We start from the raw sequence: 6945 nt of genomic DNA on the forward strand, positions 1-6945 counted from the left end.
TGTGGGAAGGGAAAACACTTCCTACAAAATGCACGTGAAAACTCCCTGGTCCTCTGAGTCAACTGCGGTTAACAAAATTTGCAAGAAACCAGGGGCTCCACACTGCCCCCTTCCCCCTCTGACTTCCTCCTCTGCCTTCTCTTCCTCTCTTTCCCCTTCCTCTGCTCCCCGCCCCTCCACTTCCGCTTCCTCTCCCTCGCCTCTCCCCTTTTCCCTCTTCCTTCTGCTTCCCTCCACCTTCCCCTCCCCTGACCTTCCCCCTTCCTCCCCCCTGCATCTCTCCCATTTCCCTCCCTGCTCTGCTTCCCTCCCTCCTCCGCCCTTCTTCCCCCTTTCCCTCTCCCCTCTGGGTCCCTCCATTCCTCCCCCCTCCCCTCTCTCTCCTCCTCCCCTCCGCCGCCTGCCTCTTCCCCTCTTCCCCTCTCAGCTGTTTTCCTCCCCCAACCCTATCCCTCCCCCTTGCCTTTCTCCCCTTTCCCTCTCCCCTCTGCTTCCCTCCCCTTTCCTGTGTCCCTAGAGCATCCAGATTCCTCTTCTGATTCTTGTTACCTCAGTGACCTTGGGGAAGTCACTTTACTGCCCTGGGTCTGTTTCCTCATCTGGAAAGTTAAGTGACAGCAAATCCTCACTTAGGGAGTTACATAAATTCCCTCCTTGGAGCCTCAGCGGTCCCCTGCTTAGAGAAGAGGAAACAGACTGGCCTGCGGGGATCACAGAACACCCGGGTCCGGCCTGAAGGGCCTCAGAAGTGCCCCCTCTGTGCTTCCCTTGACCCCCTTCTTCAGGGGCTGCTCAGACCCGGGCCCTGGCTCCGGAGTCAGGACAGCCTCGGTGGGAGTCTGGGCTCAGACACTCGATATGGGCGCCCGGGCGGGTCACTTCACCCTGACTGCCTCCAGAAAAAGGCTCACCCTCCTCCCCAGCCTCCTTCTCCTGACTGAGTTCCTCGGATCCTTTCAGAATGTGGCTTCACAGCAGCTGAGGACGGGCAGAAACGGTGTCATGATCGGTTCTCCAAAGCGGCCACAGATGGGAGGCAGCAGGCGCTGTGGACAGAGATTGTCTAGTCCGATCTTCCACTTCACCCACGAGGAGGCTGAGACCTAGAGACTGCGTCATCTGAGGTCACAGTGGCAGAGCAAGGGTGGGAATACAGACCACCTGGCTTCAGATCCAGCCCTCTTTGCACATCTTGACCCCTGGCCTCCTTGGCTTCCTTCAAGTCCGTTAAAATCCTGCCTACTCTAGGAAGCTTTCCTCAGCCCCCTTACTTCTTATTTCCTTCAGTTTATCTTTACACACACACACACACACACACACACACACACACACACACACCTGTTTGTACATATTTGTCCACAGGTTGTCTCCTCCATTAGACTCTGAGATGTTTAAGAGCAGAAACAAACTTTGGCTTTTTTTTTTTTATCCCCCAATACTGTAATGGATAACCAAGAGTAAGACATCGAAATCAATTATAATTTGATAGGAGTGTATATTAACCGGCCGGTGACTGCCTCTCAGAGGGAAAGACAGTCCCGAGCTTTCTGTTAGACATAATTGTATAGACAATGTGATTGCTAGCAACAGAATATGTTTCTAAGGGGGTGCAGTGCCTTGAGCATTGTTTCTATTGAAGCGAAACAGACCTGAATCCGTGGGAATCTGTGGCATGTTTCTAGCAAAACAGGTGAAACATTTCTTCACCAATAGTCAGAAAACAGGGGTCACAGATGAGGTCACAATAGGTTGCACATGACTGAAATAACACAACACCACCAACAAATCAGATGTTGTGTGATCTTGAACATGAATCCTCAGTATTTGAATTGTTTCTTCCATGATTCTCATGGTAATTTTTTCTTTGACATGGGAGCTCTGGATTTTGGCTATGACATTCCTGAGATTTTACTTCTTGGAGTTGCTTTCAGGAGGTGATAGGTAGAGTATTTTATCTTTATTTTGTTCTACTTTATTATTTTTTTTATTTTATTTTTTGCTTTTTGGAGGGCAATTGGGGTTAATCGACTTGCCCAAAGTCACAGGGCTAGTAAGTGTGTCAAGTGTCTGAGACCGGATTTGAGCTCAGGTTCTCCTGACTCCAGGGCCTGTACTCTATTTACTGCACCACCTACCCGCCCCATTTTATCTTTATTTTGAACTCTGGAAACTGATAAATCTGAGAAATTTTAATTTATGATTTCTTTAAATATAGTATTTATAGGTTTGTTTGCTTTTTAATCCAGATTTTCAGAGAAACTAAAAATCATGAAATTATCTCTTATCTCTCAATGTATTTTCCATGTCAATTCTTTTTGATATCATGTATCTTCAATTTTCTTCTTTTAAAAATCTTTAATTTTATTCTATTATTTTTTTTTTGTTCTTTATGTAGTCTTTGATTTCTGTTTGCACTATTTAGTTCTTGGTTTTTTGGAGTTTTTTATGCTTTTGGGAGGGGGTAAGGCAGGGCAATTGGGGTTAAGTGACTTGCCCAGGGTCACATGGCTACTGTTAAGTGTCTGAGTCTGAATTTGAATTCAGGTCCTCCTGATTCCAGAGCCAGTGCTCTATTCACTGTGCCACCTAGCCACCCCCACTATTTAGTTTTCAAGGAGTCCATTTCTTGGGTAAGGTTAACTACTTTCTTTCCTAAACTACAGATTCTCCTTCCTGTTCTCCCCTACAGAGTTTCTAAAAGTATTTTTTATTTTGCTCTATTTCTTTTAGGTATATATCATTGTGGAAAACCCATTTTCTCATTATGTCTGCTTATAGTTATGTTGTTGTTTGCTCCTTTTTTGGGAGGTAGATCTTTGAATATGCAATCATGTTTAATACGAGTCAGCATTTTCTTTGATTTCTAGCTTTAGATCCTGAATCTGAGTTGTCTGCCTGGCTTGGTCTTATCTTTGATGAACTAGGTTCCTTGTTGACCTTCAAAGTCTCCCTAGATCTCTGATCTCTTGAATTTTCAAGACTATGGTGTCTCAGAGTAGTATTTTAGTGACCTCAGAGTCCCTGTTCTGGAATGCCTTTGCCTAGGTATTACTGAAACATGTTGGTTTCTCCTCCTCCTCCTCCTCCTCCTCCTCCTCCTTCTCCTCCTCCTTCTTCTTCTTCTTCTTCTTCTTCTTCTTCTTCTTCTTCTTCTTCTTCTTCTTCTTCTTCTTCTTCTTCTTCTTCTTCTTTCTTCTCCTTCTTCTCCTTCTTCTTCCTCTTCTTTTTCTTCTTCTTCCTTCTTCCCCTTTTACTTTTTCTTCTTTTTCTTTTCCTTTCTTTTCTCCTTCCTCTTCTTCCTCTCTTTCCTCTCCCTCTTCTTCTTCTTCCCTTACAACTTCTCTAAATCCAACCTTGCAAAGGAATCCCTTGTAACATATGATATGACACATTTTTAGATGTGGCCAATGTGATCATTTCTTTGGCTTGCCTATTTTGTTACATAGGCTTTTCTTTTTTTTTTTTTTCCAATGGGAGGTGAAGGAGAAGAGGAAGGAAAAGGGAAAAGGAAACTTAAGATAGAATTCTCCCCACCCACCAAAAAAAAAAATGAGAAGAGAGAAAAGGAAGGGCCAAAAAGAATCATGGAGAAGCAGGATATTTTTGAAGGTTACAGGTTAAACTTATTAAAAAGTAGGTTATACATAAAAGATTCATAGTTTCATGTAGAAGTCCCTCATTCTATTTTTCTATGCGTGGGGAAATGCCTATTTTATTGGGTATTTGTTAAATTTAGAATTAAAAAAATGTAATCTTTCTAATAAATATGTAAACAAATGCCTCATGTTATGATTTGAAAGGTAATGCCCCTAAGAATGCCTATAATTGTGTCATTAGTAGTCCTAAGCACTAAGTAACTGCCTTCTTGGTCTCTTCTTTTTAAAAACAAATAATCTTAGAGAGGCTGCTGTCAGCCTAGAGGAAATGCAAAGGTTTCAAAAATTGTGATCCCTTGCCATTAGGAATGAAAAACTTGGCAAAGGAGATTAGACGGCTAAGCAAACCACTATAATTAAAGGCAGAGCTGGGGACTAGATAGATAAAGGCTTTTTTCAAGTGGAAAGGTTAGAAGGCATTCGTGAATCTTGAGTCTCAGTCTTTAAGAAAAAAGGCAGGGATTGCATTAATTTAAAAAGGAGTTGTACAAATAAAACAAATGTAACCAAGATCAGAAGGAAAGCAGAAAATTGGGGAAAACATTTTACAGATACCTTATCAGAGAAAGGCCTCAAATCTAAAATATATAAAATACCTTTGTCAAATGAGGTCATCCATTAATTGATAAATGACCAATAGGCAGTTTCCCAAGCAAGAAATCAAAACAATTTGTAGTCATATTGATGAGGTACAGGTTCTAGGAAGCCCCTTGAGCTCTCCTTGAAACTTTGAGGTACAGGCTCTGGGAACCCCCCTTGAACTCTGATTAAATTGTCCCATTAGATGGGGCATTTGCAAGAGGCCATAGCCCTTTCATTGTGGCTGGGCCCATACCTCTCTTCCTGGCCTAGCCCTCCATTGTCTGGCTATTTCCAACCCTTGAGCCTATCAAAATATCAATCCACCATTGAACTGGCCTAGCCCATCATTGTCTGTAGTCTCCAGGTAGCCTCCTGCAACCTCCCACCGTTAATTACTCATTGACCTCATCTGACTTTTCCTAAAGACCCTCCCCAAACTCCTCCTCTAAGCCACTCCTAGATTCCTCCCACAACTTTCTGTAGATAAGATCCCATTTTCCCTCCATGTGGTATGAGAGCACCATAGACTTTTCTAGCACAGACTTACTCTGTGTCCAATACAAGTGAACTTGTAATCAACTTCACTTTTCTTTGTCTGAGGTGACTTGAGTTGAATTCATTCAGCAGGACCCGGTGTGTTGGTGTTTTGGGGTCTGCAGAGCATCCCTAACCGTCTTTGTGGGTATCCCCTTCAATATTTGAAAAGTGTTCTAAATCATTATTAGTTAGAGAAATGCAAATTAAAACCACCTTGAGATTCATTTTACAACTACCAGATGGGCTAAAATGATAGAAGGGGAAAGTGACAAATGTTGGGGGGATGTGGAAAAACTGGTATACTAATTGTTGGCATCATTGGTGAAATTATGAACTGATTCAACCATTTTAGAGAACGATCTGGAATTATGTCTAAAGAGTTATTAAACTACCTATGCACTTTGACCCACCAGTACCACTACTTGGTCTATTTCTGAAGATAATTAGGGAAAAAGGAAAAGAACATATATGTTCTAAAATGTTTATAGCAGCTCTCTTTGTGGTGGCAAAGAACTGGAAATTACAGGGATGCCAGTCAATTGGGGAAGAGATGAACAAGTTGAGGCACATGATTGCAATGTGCCATAAGAAATGATGGGCTTGTTTTTTCTTTATCACAGTGTTTCCCTTTTGTTCTGATTTTTCTTTCACAACATGAAAATATGTTTAATATGATTATACATGTAGAGCCTACATCAGAATGCATGTCATCTTGGGGAGAGGGGAAGGGAAGGACGGGAAAAATTTGGAACTCAAAATCTTATTAAAATGAAGAATGAAAACTAAAAAGAAAGAAGGAAATGATGAGCTCAATGATTTTAGAAAAACATGGAAAGACTCACATGAAATAATGAAGGAGAAAATGAGCAGAACTGAGAGAACAGTGTATACAGTAACAGCAATGTTGTTTTAAGAAAAACTGAGTGAAGAAGCCATTTTGTCTATTATAAAGACCCAAATTAACTATAAAGGACATATAAAGAAAGATGTTATCTGTATCCAGAGAAGAACTGAGAAATAGAAGTATGTATAGAATGATTTTACATACATTACATATTTGTGTCTAATAGTAGCCATCTCCATGGTGGGGAGGGTGGGAGAAGAGAAAAAAGAAATTGTCATTAGATTTGCAGCTTCATGAGAAATCATCTTTTTTATTGTACTAGATTATGGAAATGCTTGTTTTATTCCATAAATTACAAATAAAATTTAATAATTAAAAAAAAAGAAAAAAAAAAGCAGAAATGGCGGCTGGGGCCAGGATGGTGAGAGTAGGGTCTATGAGCCAGATCTGTCCTGCAGAAGCAGTACTCAGGACTGAGGAACAAGCTCCATGTCACAGGGTTTTCTTAGGAGAGGGCAAAGAAAGCAGCAACCTAAACAAACTCCTGCCAGGTCTAGGGTCTCAGAACCCAATAAGCCTTTGCCCCTTGGCAGCTTCTCAATCTCCCCTGTAATGGAAGGGTGGGGAGGGTAGGTAGTAGCTATAGATGTGGGGCAGGCCCAGATCCTTCTGCCTCCTGAAGAATATTATTGGGTTGCCTTCTCTTGTGTGAATAAACCTGGGGCCCCAGGACTGGGCCTCCTTCCTTGCTCATTTATATTTCCTGAACATAAGAGCTGGGGAAGGCCAGGTGCTGCCACATGAGACCTCAGGAGACCCCATTTCAATAAGGTAATTAATGAATATATGTTCATTGAGCTTAAAAGCACTAGATAGTCAGGATACTTGCTGGAGTTCTAGTCCAAGCTCTGACACTAACTCTGAGTTTCTGTTATTTCTTCTGTAAAACTAGGGGTCTGGGCAATTTCTAGCTCTAATTGTAAGAGTGTAAGATTTGGCTTCTCTTTTTCCTTCAGTTCATCCTCAATTCCAACCTGCTGGAAGAGCCTTCCTGTGTGACCTTGGGCAAATCACAATCCATCTTTTAGTCCTCAGTTTCCTCTTATGTAAAATGGACTAAATACTAAATACTCAAGATCTCTTCTAGCTCTAAAGCGCTGTTATGATATTTTGAGGGCTTACAACATGGAGGACAAGGGTAGATGTGGATTCAAGCCCTTTTTCATCCCACTTGTCTGTCCGGCACATTGCTGCACTTCTGGTAAAGCTGTGAATTGGTACAATCATTCTGGAACTATGCCCTAAAAATTTCCAAGCTGTGTAAAC

General features: G+C 41.9%; 2 long non-coding RNA genes across 2 annotated transcripts in view; one reads left to right on the plus strand and one right to left on the minus strand.

Annotated features, from left to right (window-relative positions):
* Positions 1–1384, minus strand: part of LOC138172848 (uncharacterized) — a 17587-nt gene extending 16203 nt beyond the window's left edge. Inside the window, exon 1 of the long non-coding RNA XR_011171258.1 lies at positions 550–1384. This is a non-coding gene — a long non-coding RNA (uncharacterized lncRNA). The remainder of the gene's footprint in view (positions 1–549) is intronic.
* Positions 1–6945, plus strand: part of LOC138172841 (uncharacterized) — a 578919-nt gene that overhangs the window by 533037 nt on the left and 38937 nt on the right. The window lies entirely within an intron of this gene.

Source organism: Petaurus breviceps, unplaced genomic scaffold (genome assembly GCF_028583685.1).
Source record: "Petaurus breviceps papuanus isolate PSGF00001 unplaced genomic scaffold, PetGlider_PUasm1.0 129, whole genome shotgun sequence".
In the NCBI taxonomy this organism is placed as follows: domain Eukaryota; kingdom Metazoa; phylum Chordata; class Mammalia; order Diprotodontia; family Petauridae; genus Petaurus; species Petaurus breviceps.